Below are 12,910 nucleotides of genomic sequence, written 5' to 3'. Positions count from 1 at the left end.
TCTGAGGTTCCTGACATCTGAGGATCTCATGAAGACTCATCGGGTGTCCTGGCTCCATATAACACAAGATTCCAGTTTGGGATAAACGTTACCTCATCCAGGTGGATCGTGCTGGCTCAGCTCACGAGGTATGTACTCTCACTTTGTGCCTGCTCTCACTTTCCTATCCTCTTTCCTATACCCTTGTCCTCCCGCTATTCTTTTGTCCTCATCTCTCCTGTCCTGCTCGGTTCCTCTTTCTCCCTCTTGGTATATCCGGACTGACCACAGAGCCCTGCTATATTACCCTTCCTGACTCTTCTTCCAATTGCCTCCTGAAAGCTTACGCTGCCAGTAGTATGTCGGCATACGTTTGGATAATATTTTAGTTGTTTTTGTTGCCGCTATAGATTATCCACTAATGGCTCTCATACCTATTTACGATATGTTTCAGGAAGGATCACCTTCGTTTGTATGGAGAGCCTGCTCTGCCTATGTTTCTTCTACTTACTGTATACTGGTGTTCAGATGTTACCTCATCCAAACTTTACCTCATCCAGAATTGTGCAGGAGAGGACGCCCATCTGACACCTTCCATACTCTTCATAGCAATGTGCAACCAAGCAAACTATCTTCTCAGAAAGTTTCAGCATATTTAAACCAAATATTTATTTTATAATAAATATTGTTTTCTATATTTTAATGTATTTTTTTTATTTATCCACTATAAGTATATACTTTGGTGTACAGCAGGTTTGGGTTGGGGGTAGGGGGTGGTGTGCAGGTCGTCTTTCTGTTTTCTTACTCTGCCTGATCTATTACATTTTGTTGTTGCCCATAGCAACCAGTCAGAGCTCAGCATTTTTTCAATGCAATTTATAGAAATAAAGCTGAGCTCCCAGGCAAATATTGTGGGGTGTTCCCTGTCTGCAGTGGGTGGTATCTACCAAACATGGTCCAACAGAAGAACAACTGGAGAACTAGCAACAGGGTCATGGGCACCCAAGGCTCATTGACGCATATGAGGAGCAAAGAAGATTCCAAAGAAGAGAAAAAAGATTAAAAGGGTCCGGGACTATGATAATGATATCTTTAGGATAGGCCATCAATATCCTCCCAGTAGGGGTCCGACCAACAACACCTCCACAATTTTTCTGTATATGGGGATGTATGAGGGTCATTTTTAGCGCTGTGATTTGTAGTTTTTATCGGTACCATTTTTTTTTCTTTTTAGATATTTTTTATGGTATTTGAAGTGACCAAAAATGTGCTAATCTGATTAGTGCACTATTATGACTTTTGGGACCCCACTTCTGATTGCCCATGGCCATGCTAAGCCTAAAACCGGCCCTGGATCCAATCCTCCTACACTATGCAAGCAGGAGTGTGGGTGTGTGTATATGTATGTGTATATATATATATATATATATATATATACACATAAACACACACACACGCGTGTGCGGAGTGAGTTTGTGCTTTAGGGTGCACACCCTAATGCAATAGGCTGCGCACGCCTATGGTATTCGTACAGCGGAGGCAGGAGACAAGCACATCTCCCTCCCGTGTCACATGACATGCTGGAAGTTGTAGTCATGCGGCACGAGCAGGAGATGTGCAGGCGGGTGACAAGCTTATCACCTTCCCCCGCTGCACTACTACAACTGCCAGCATGTCCTTACTGTAAGTGTAACGAGAAGTTTTTGTTTTTTTCTTATTTATTTTCTCACACTTTCTGACAAATGAAAGTAAAGCAGCAGAAGAAGCTGAGGTTTGGCTGCTGTACATCATTTACATCAGGCTCTAAATGATAGTTGGCAATAATATAATCCAGCGCACAGTGCAGGACACACAGCACATACAGCTGGAAAATAATCCATTATAAGTGATCAGGGGCCCCTTATAGACCTAGGAATGAAGGGCCCCGTCCAATATGGAAATTTAGTTACCATAAATTCATATTACATATACACACATACACATTCATGATTTCAACTAGAGGCCTAACACAGCCAGTAATGTCATGTTATGTCACACATGTGATGTCATAATGAAGCATCGTGGTAAAAGGGCCCGCGCTGCCTGAAAACTGTGTGGGTTGCTCATTTTGAGTGTGAGGAGTTGGATAGGCGCTATGAAGAGAAGAATGATGGAGTCTTGTGGGAGTGAGAGAGGCGGGGAGAAGATGGCCAGGATGGAGTCTGGGAGGTGTACCATCGGAGCAGTGAAGAAGAGAATACAGCTGAGGGCGAGAAGACAACAACAGCTGAACCATCCACAGTTCACCTTCGACAAAGACGGGGACTGCATTATGACGGACGTCAGTCCTGATCCTGAGCAGTTCACGTATGAGCCAGATGGGTCCTGTGTGATGAGGGATGTCTCTTGAGCCTGAGGAAGCTGTATCTCCATTTTTTTTTTTTTTTTAACATCTATTGGGAACTCAAATACCATCACTAGAGTTTCCCAATAACATCTATAACATCTGAGGCTCCTGACATCTAAACCATCTGAGGCTCCTGACATCTAAACCATCTGAGGTTCCTGACATCTAAGGTTCCTGACATCTCTACAATCTGAGGTTCCTGACATCTGAGGTTCCTGACATCTCTACAATCTGAGGTTCCTGACATCTGAGGTTCCTGACATCTGAGGCTCCTGACATCTGAGGCTCCTGACATCTCTACAATCTGAGGCTCCTGAAATCTATATAATCTGAGGCTCCTGACATCTAAACTATCTGAGGTTCCTGACATCTGAGGTTCCTGACATCTATATCATCTGAGGTTCCTGACATCTGATGTTCCTGACATCTATATCATCTGAGGTTCCTGACATCTGAGGTTCCTGACATCTGAGGTTCCTGACATCTGAGGTTCCTGACATCTATACCATCTGAGGTTCCTGACATCTGAGGCTCCTGACATCTATACCATCTGAGGTTCCTCACATCTGAGGCTCCTGACATCTATACCATCTGAGGTTCCTGACATCTGAAGATCTCATGAAGACTCATCGGGTGTCCTGGCTCCATATAACACAAGATTCCAGTTTGGGATAAACGTTACCTCATCCAGGTGGATCGTTCTGGCTCAGCTCACGAGGTATGTACTCTCACTTTGTGCCTGCTCTCACTTTCCTATCCACTTTCCTATACCCTTGTCCTCCCGCTATTCTTTTGTCCTCATCTCTCCTGTCCTGCTCGGTTCCTCTTTCTCCCTCTCGGTATATCCGGACTGACCACAGAGCCCTGCTATATTACCCTTCCTGACTCTTCTTCCAATTGCCTCCTGAAAGCTTACGCTGCCAGTAGTATGTCGGCATACGTTTGGATAATATTTTAGTTGTTTTTGTTGCCGCTATAGATTATCCACTAATGGCTCTCATACCTATTTACGATATATTTCAGGAAGGATCACCTTCGTTTGTATGGAGAGCCTGTTCTGCCTATGTTTCTTCTACTTACTGTATACTGGTGTTCAGATGTTACCTCATCCAAACTTTACCTCATCCAGAATTGTGCAGGAGAGGACGCCCATCTGACACCTTCCATACTCTTCATAGCAATGTGCAACCAAGCAAACTATCTTCTCAGAAAGTTTCAGCATATTTAAACCAAATATTTATTTTATAATAAATATTGTTTTCTATATTTTAATGTATTTTTTATTTATTCACTATAAGTATTTACTTTGGTGTACAGCAGGTTTGGGTTGGGGGTAGGGGGGTGGTGGTGTGCAGGTCGTCTTTCTGTTTTCTTACTCTGCCTGATCTATTACATTTTGTTGTTGCCCATAGCAACCAGTCAGAGCTCAGCATTTTTACAATGTAATTTATAGAAATAAAGCTGAGCTCCCAGGCAAATATTGTGGGGTGTTCCCTGTCTGCAGTGGGTGGTATCTACCAAACATGGTCCAACAGAAGAACAACTGGAGAACTAGCAACAGGGTCATGGGCACCCAAGGCTCATTGACGCATATGAGGAGCAAAGAAGATTCCACAGAAGAGGAAAAAAGATTAAAAGGGTCCGGGACTATGATAATGATATCTTTAGGATAGGCCATCAATATCCTCCCAGTAGGGGTCCGACCAACAGCACCTCCACAATTTTTCTGTATATGGGGATGTATGAGGGTCATTTTTAGCGCTGTGATTTGTAGTTTTTATCGGTACCATTTTTTTTTGCTTTTTAGATATTTTTTATGGTATTTGAAGTGACCAAAAATGTGCTAATCTGATTAGTGCACTATTATGACTTTTCAACTTACAATTTTTTTTCAAATCCACATCAAATGCCTCCCTATAAACACCAGCAAACATACACACAAGTGGGAGGTCTAGTCAGGGCTGGTGCATGGATTTTTGACACTCTAGGCAAAACCTAATTTTGACAACCCTTTGGCTCCGCCCATTGAACTCCTTGGCAAATATAAGATCAGGGGTAGAATTAGTCCCGTAAGCCTCATGGTAAATTCTAGAATTGTCCTCCTCCCTACAATTATAACTATACTGCACCTAATGTGGGGGAACTATATTGCACCTAATGTGGGGGAACTGTACTGCACCTAATGTGGGGGAAACTATACTACTAACCTAATGTTACATAGTTAGTATGGTTGAAAAAAGACATACGTCCATCAAGTCCAACCAGGGGATCTATACTGCCAACCTAATGTGGGGGAACTATACTGCCAACCTAATGTGGGGGAACTGTACTACTAACCTAATGTGGGGGAACTATACTGCCAACCTAATGTGGGGGAACTGTACTACTAACCTAATGTGGGGGAACTATACTGCACCTAATGTGGTGGAACTATACTGCCAACCTAATGTGGGGGAACTCTACTACTAACCTAATGTGGGGGAACTATACTGCCAGCCTAATGTGGGGGAACTATACTGCACCTAATGTGGGGGAACTATACTGCCAACCTAATGTAGGGGAAATATATTTCCATCCTAATGTGGGAGATTTATACTGCCAACCTAATGTGGGGGAACTATACTGCCAACCTAATGTAGGGGAAAAATATTTCCATCCTAATGTGGGAGATTTATACTGCCAACCTAATGTAGGGGAACTATACAAAAATATAAAATTGTACTATTCTGATCCCTATAGCACTTTTATTTTTCTGTATATGGGGATGTATGAGGGTCATTTGTAGCGCTGTGATTTGTAGTTTTTATCGGTACCATTTTTTTTTGCTTTTTAGATATTTTTTATGGTATTTGAAGTGACCAAAAATGTGCTAATCTGATTAGTTCACTATTATGACTTTTGGGACCCCACTTCTGATTTGGCCCATGGCCATGCTAAGCCTAAAACTGGCCCTGGATCCAATCCTCCTACACTATGCAAGCAGGAGTGTGGGTGTGTGTATATGTATGTGTATATATATATATATATATATATATATATATATATATACATAAACACACACACACACGTGCGCGGAGTGAGTTTGTGCTTTAGGGTGCACACCCTAATGCAATAGGCTGCGCACGCCTATGGTATTCGTACAGCGGAGGCAGGAGACAAGCACATATCCCTCCCGTGTCACATGACATGCTGGAAGTTGTAGTCATGCGGCACGAGCAGGAGATGTGCAGGCGGGTGACAAGCTTATCACCTTCCCCCGCTGCACTACTACAACTGCCAGCATGTCCTTACTGTAAGTGTAACGAGAAGTTTTTGTTTTTTTCTTATTTATTTTCTCACAATTTCTGACAAATGAAAGTAAAGCAGCAGAAGAAGCTGAGGTTTGGCTGCTGTACATCATTTACATCAGGCTCTAAATGATAGTTGGCAATAATATAATCCAGCGCACAGTGCAGGACACACAGCACATACAGCTGGAAGAATAATCCATTATAAGTGATCAGGGGCCCCTTATAGACCTAGGAATGAAGGGCCCCGTCCAATATGGAAATTTAGTTACCATAAATTCATATTACATATACACACATACACATTCATGATTTCAACTAGAGGCCTAACACAGCCAGTAATGTCATGTTATGTCACACATGTGATGTCATAATGAAGCATCGTGGTAAAAGGGCCCGCGCTGCCTGAAAACTGTGTGGGTTGCTCATTTTGAGTGTGAGGAGTGTATAGCGGAGCTATGAAGAGAAAAATTATGGAGTCTTGTGGGAGTGAGAGAGGAGGAGAGAAGATGGCGAGAATGGAGTCTGGGAGGCGTAACATCGGAGTGGTGAAGAAGAGAATACAGCTGAGGGCGAGAAGACAACAACAGCTGAACCATCCACAGTTCACCTTCGACAAAGACGGGGACTGCATTATGACGGACGTCAGTCCTGATCCTGAGCAGTTCACGTATGAGCCAGATGGGTCCTGTGTGATGAGGGATGTCTCTTGAGCCTGAGGAAGCTGTATCTCCATTTTTTTTTTTTTAACATCTATTGGGAACTCAAATACCATCACTAGAGTTTCCCAATAACATCTATAACATCTGAGGCTCCTGACATCTAAACCATCTGAGGCTCCTGACATCTAAGGTTCCTGACATCTCTACAATCTGAGGTTCCTGACATCTATATCATCTGAGGCTCCTGACATCTGAGGCTCCTGACATCTGAGGTTCCTGACATCTATACCATCTGAGGTTCCTGACATCTGAGGATCTCATGAAGACTCATCGGGTGTCCTGGCTCCATATAACACAAGATTCCAGTTTGGGATAAACGTTACCTCATCCAGGTGGATCGTGCTGGCTCAGCTCACGAGGTATGTACTCTCACTTTGTGCCTGCTCTCACTTTCCTATCCTCTTTCCTATACCCTTGTCCTCCCGCTATTCTTTTGTCCTCATCTCTCCTGTCCTGCTCGGTTCCTCTTTCTCCCTCTCGGTATATCCGGACTGACCACAGAGCCCTGCTATATTACCCTTCCTGACTCTTCTTCCAATTGCCTCCTGAAAGCTTACGCTGCCAGTAGTATGTCGGCATACGTTTGGATAATATTTTAGTTGTTTTTGTTGCCGCTATAGATTATCCACTAATGGCTCTCATACCTATTTACGATATATTTCAGGAAGGATCACCTTCGTTTGTATGGAGAGCCTGCTCTGCCTATGTTTCTTCTACTTACTGTATACTGGTGTTCAGATGTTACCTCATCCAAACTTTACCTCATCCAGAATTGTGCAGGAGAGGACGCCCATCTGACACCTTCCATACTCTTCATAGCAATGTGCAACCAAGCAAACTATCTTCTCAGAAAGTTTCAGCATATTTAAACCAAATATTTATTTTATAATAAATATTGTTTTCTATATTTTAATGTATTTTTTTATTTATCCACTATAAGTATATACTTTGGTGTACAACAGGTTTGGGTTGGGGGTAGGGGGGTGGTGGTGTGCAGGTCGTCTTTCTGTTTTCTTACTCTGCCTGATCTATTACATTTTGTTGTTGCCCATAGCAACCAGTCAGAGCTCAGCATTTTTACAATGTAATTTATAGAAATAAAGCTGAGCTCCCAGGCAAATATTGTGGGGTGTTCCCTGTCTGCAGTGGGTGGTATCTACCAAACATGGTCCAACAGAAGAACAACTGGAGAACTAGCAACAGGGTCATGGGCACCCAAGGCTCATTGACGCATATGAGGAGCAAAGAAGATTCCACAGAAGAGGAAAAAAGATTAAAAGGGTCCGGGACTATGATAATGATATCTTTAGGATAGGCCATCAATATCCTCCCAGTAGGGGTCCGACCAACAGCACCTCCACAATTTTTCTGTATATGGGGATGTATGAGGGTCATTTTTAGCGCTGTGATTTGTAGTTTTTATCGGTACCATTTTTTTTTCTTTTTAGATATTTTTTATGGTATTTGAAGTGACCAAAAATGTGCTAATCTGATTAGTGCACTATTATGACTTTTGGGACCCCACTTCTGATTGCCCATGGCCATGCTAAGCCTAAAACCGGCCCTGGATCCAATCCTCCTACACTATGCAAGCAGGAGTGTGGGTGTGTGTATATGTATGTGTATATATATATATATATATATATATATATATATATACACATAAACACACACACACACGTGCGCGGAGTGAGTTTGTGCTTTAGGGTGCACACCCTAATGCAATAGGCTGCGCACGCCTATGGTATTCGTACAGCGGAGGCAGGAGACAAGCACATCTCCCTCCCGTGTCACATGACATGCTGGAAGTTGTAGTCATGCGGCACGAGCAGGAGATGTGCAGGCGGGTGACAAGCTTATCACCTTCACCCGCTGCACGACTACAACTGCCAGCATGTCCTTACTGTAAGTGTAACGAGAAGTTTTAGTTTTTTTTAATTTATTTTCTCACAATTTCTGACAAATGAAAGTAAAGCAGCAGAAGAAGCTGAGGTTTGGCTGCTGTACATCATTTACATCAGGCTCTAAATGATAGTTGGCAATATAATCCAGCGCACAGTGCAGGACACACAGCACATACAGCTGGAAGAATAATCCATTATAAGTGATCAGGGGCCCCTTATAGACCTAGGAATGAAGGGCCCCGTCCAATATGGAAATTTAGTTACCATAAATTCATATTACATATACACACATACACATTCATGATTTCAACTAGAGGCATAACACAGCCAGTAATGTCATGTTATGTCACACATGTGATGTCATAATGAAGCATCGTGGTAAAAGGGCCCGCGCTGCCTGAAAACTGTGTGGGTTGCTCATTTTGAGTGTGAGGAGTTGGATAGGCGCTATGAAGAGAAGAATGATGGAGTCTTGTGGGAGTGAGAGAGGCGGGGAGAAGATGGCGAGAATGGAGTCTGGGAGGCGTAACATCGGAGCGGTGAAGAAGAGAATACAGCTGAGGGCGAGAAGACAACAACAGCTGAACCATCCACAGTTCACCTTCGACAAAGACGGGGACTGCATTATGACGGACGTCAGTCCTGATCCTGAGCAGTTCACGTATGAGCCAGATGGGTCCTGTGTGATGAGGGATGTCTCTTGAGCCTGAGGAAGCTGTATCTCCATTTTTTTTTTTTTTTTAACATCTATTGGGAACTCAATTACCATCACTAGAGTTTCCCAATAACATCTATAACATCTGAGGCTCCTGACATCTAAACCATCTGAGGTTCCTGACATCTAAGGTTCCTGACATCTCTACAATCTGAGGTTCCTGACATCTGAGGTTCCTGACATCTCTACAATCTGAGGTTCCTGACATCTGAGGTTCCTGACAACTGAGGCTCCTGACATCTGAGGCTCCTGACATCTCTACAATCTGAGGCTCCTGACATCTATATAATCTGAGGCTCCTGACATCTAAACTATCTGAGGTTCCTGACATCTGAGGTTCCTGACATCTATATCATCTGAGGTTCCTGACATCTGAGGTTCCTGACATCTGAGGTTCCTGACATCTGAGGTTCCTGACATCTGAGGTTCTCATGAAGACTCATCGGGTGTCCTGGCTCCATATAACACAAGATTCCAGTTTGGGATAAACGTTACCTCATCCAGGTGGATCGTGCTGGCACAGCTCACGAGGTATGTACTCTCACTTTGTGCCTGCTCTCACTTTCCTATCCTCTTTCCTATACCCTTGTCCTCCCGCTATTCTTTTGTCCTCATCTCTCCTGTCCTGCTCGGTTCCTCATCTCCCTCTCGGTATATCCGGACTGACCACAGAGCCCTGCTATATTACCCTTCCTGACTCTTCTTCCAATTGCCTCCTGAAAGCTTACGCTGCCAGTAGTATGTCGGCATACGTTTGGATAATATTTTAGTTGTTTTTGTTGCCGCTATAGATTATCCACTAATGGCTCTCATACCTATTTACGATATATTTCAGGAAGGATCACCTTCGTTTGTATGGAGAGCCTGCTCTGCCTATGTTTCTTCTACTTACTGTATACTGGTGTTCAGATGTTACCTCATCCAAACTTTACCTCATCCAGAATTGTGCAGGAGAGGACGCCCATCTGACACCTTCCATACTCTTCATAGCAATGTGCAACCAAGCAAACTATCTTCTCAGAAAGTTTCAGCATATTTAAACCAAATATTTATTTTATAATAAATATTGTTTTCTATATTTTAATGTATTTTTTATTTATCCACTATAAGTATATACTTTGGTGTACAGCAGGTTTGGGTTGGGGGTAGGGGGTGGTGTGCAGGTCGTCTTTCTGTTTTCTTACTTTGCCTGATCTATTACATTTTGTTGTTGCCCATAGCAACCAGTCAGAGCTCAGCATTTTTACAATGTAATTTATAGAAATAAAGCTGAGCTCCCAGACAAATATTGTGAGGTGTTCCCTGTCTGCAGTGGGTGGTATCTACCAAACATGGTCCAACAGAAGAACAACTGGAGAACTAGCAACAGGGTCATGGGCACCCAAGGCTCATTGATGCATATGAGGAGCAAAGAAGATTCCACAGAAGAGGGAAAAAAGATTAAAAGGGTCCGGGACTATGATAATGATATCTTTAGGATAGGCCATCAATATCCTCCCAGTAGGGGTCCGACCAACAGCACCTCCACAATTTTTCTGTATATGGGGATGTATGAGGGTCATTTTTAGCGCTGTGATTTGTATTTTTTATCGGTACCATTTTTTTTTGCTTTTTAGATATTTTTTATGGTATTTGAAGTGACCAAAAATGTGCTAATCTGATTAGTGCACTATTATGACTTTTCAACTTACAATTTTTTTTCAAATCCACATCAAATGCCTCCCTATAAACACCAGCAAACATACACACAAGTGGGAGGTCTAGTCAGGGCTGGTGCATGGATTTTTGACACTCTAGGCAAAACCTAATTTTGACAACCCTTTGGCTCCGCCCATTGAACTCCTTGGCAAATATAAGATCAGGGGTAGAATTAGTCCCGTAAGCCTCATGGTAAATTCTAGAATTGTCCTCCTCCCTACAATTATAACTATACTGCACCTAATGTGGGGGAACTATATTGCACCTAATGTGGGGGAACTGTACTGCACCTAATGTGGGGGAACTATATTGCACCTCATGTGGGGGAACTGTACTGCACCTAATGTGGGGGAAACTATACTACTAACCTAATGTTACATAGTTAGTATGGTTGAAAAAAGACATACGTCCATCAAGTCCAACCAGGGGATCTATACTGCCAACCTAATGTGGGGGAACTATACTGCCAACCTAATGTGGGGGAACTATACTGCCAACCTAATGTGGGGGAACTGTACTACTAACCTAATGTGGGGGAACTATACTGCACCTAATGTGGTGGAACTATACTGCCAACCTAATGTTTGGGAACTCTACTACTAACCTAATGTGGGGGAACTATACTGCCAACCTAATGTAGGGGAAATATATTTCCATCCTAATGTGGGAGATTTATACTGCCAACCTAATGTGGGGGAACTATACTGCCAACCTAATGTAGGGGAAAAATATTTCCATCCTAATGTGGGAGATTTATACTGCCAACCTAATGTGGGGGAACTATACAAAAATATAAAATTGTACTATTCTGATCCCTATAGCACTTTTATTTTTCTGTATATGGGGATGTATGAGGGTCATTTTTAGCGCTGTGATTTGTAGTTTTTATCGGTACCATTTTTTTTTCTTTTTAGATATTTTTTATGGTATTTGAAGTGACCAAAAATGTGCTAATCTGATTAGTGCACTATTATGACTTTTGGGACCCCACTTCTGATTGCCCATGGCCATGCTAAGCCTAAAACTGGCCCTGGATCCAATCCTCCTACACTATGCAAGCAGGAGTGTGGGTGTGTGTATATGTATGTGTGTATATATATATATATATATATATATATATACATAAACACACACACACGCGTGTGCGGAGTGAGTTTGTGCTTTAGGGTGCACACCCTAATGCAATAGGCTGCGCACGCCTATGGTATTCGTACAGCGGAGGCAGGAGACAAGCACATATCCCTCCCGTGTCACATGACATGCTGGAAGTTGTAGTCATGCGGCATGAGCAGGAGATGTGCAGGCGGGTGACAAGCTCATCACCTTCCCCCGCTGCACGACTACAACTGCCAGCATGTCCTTACTGTAAGTGTAACGAGAAGTTTTTGTTTTTTTCTTATTTATTTTCTCACAATTTCTGACAAATGAAAGTAAAGCAGCAGAAGAAGCTGAGGTTTGGCTGCTGTACATCATTTACATCAGGCTCTAAATGATAGTTGGCAATATAATCCAGCGCACAGTGCAGGACACACAGCACATATAGCTGGAAGAATAATCCATTATAAGTGATCAGGGGCCCCTTATAGACCTAGGAATGAAGGGCCCCGTCCAATATGGAAATTTAGTTACCATAAATTCATATTACATATACACACATACACATTCATGATTTCAACTAGAGGCATAACACAGCCAGTAATGTCATGTTATGTCACACATGTGATGTCATAATGAAGCATCGTGGTAAAAGGGCCTGCGCTGCCTGAAAACTGTGTGGGTTGCTCATTTTGAGTGTGAGGAGTCTGAATAGCGGCGCTATGAAGAGAAGAATGATGGAGTCTTGTGGGAGTCAGAGAGGAGGAGAGAAGATGGCCAGAATGGAGTCTGGGAGGCGTAACATCGGAGCGGTGAAGAAGAGAATACAGCTGAGGGCGAGAAGACAACAACAGCTGAACCATCCACAGTTCACCTTCGACAAAGACGGGGACTGCATTATGACGGACGTCAGTCCTGATCCTGAGCAGTTCACGTATGAGCCAGATGGGTCCTGTGTGATGAGGGATGTCTCTCGATCCTGATGAAGCTGTATCTCCATTTTTTTTTTTTTGTTTTTTTTTTGTAACATCTATTGGGAACTCAATTACCATCACTAGAGTTTCCCAATAACATCTATAACATCTGAGGCTCCTGACATCTGAGGCTCCTGACATTTAAACCAT

Source organism: Hyla sarda (assembly GCF_029499605.1).
Source record: "Hyla sarda isolate aHylSar1 chromosome 10 unlocalized genomic scaffold, aHylSar1.hap1 SUPER_10_unloc_1, whole genome shotgun sequence".
Taxonomy (NCBI): domain Eukaryota; kingdom Metazoa; phylum Chordata; class Amphibia; order Anura; family Hylidae; genus Hyla; species Hyla sarda.
This window is presented reverse-complemented; position numbering follows the sequence as displayed.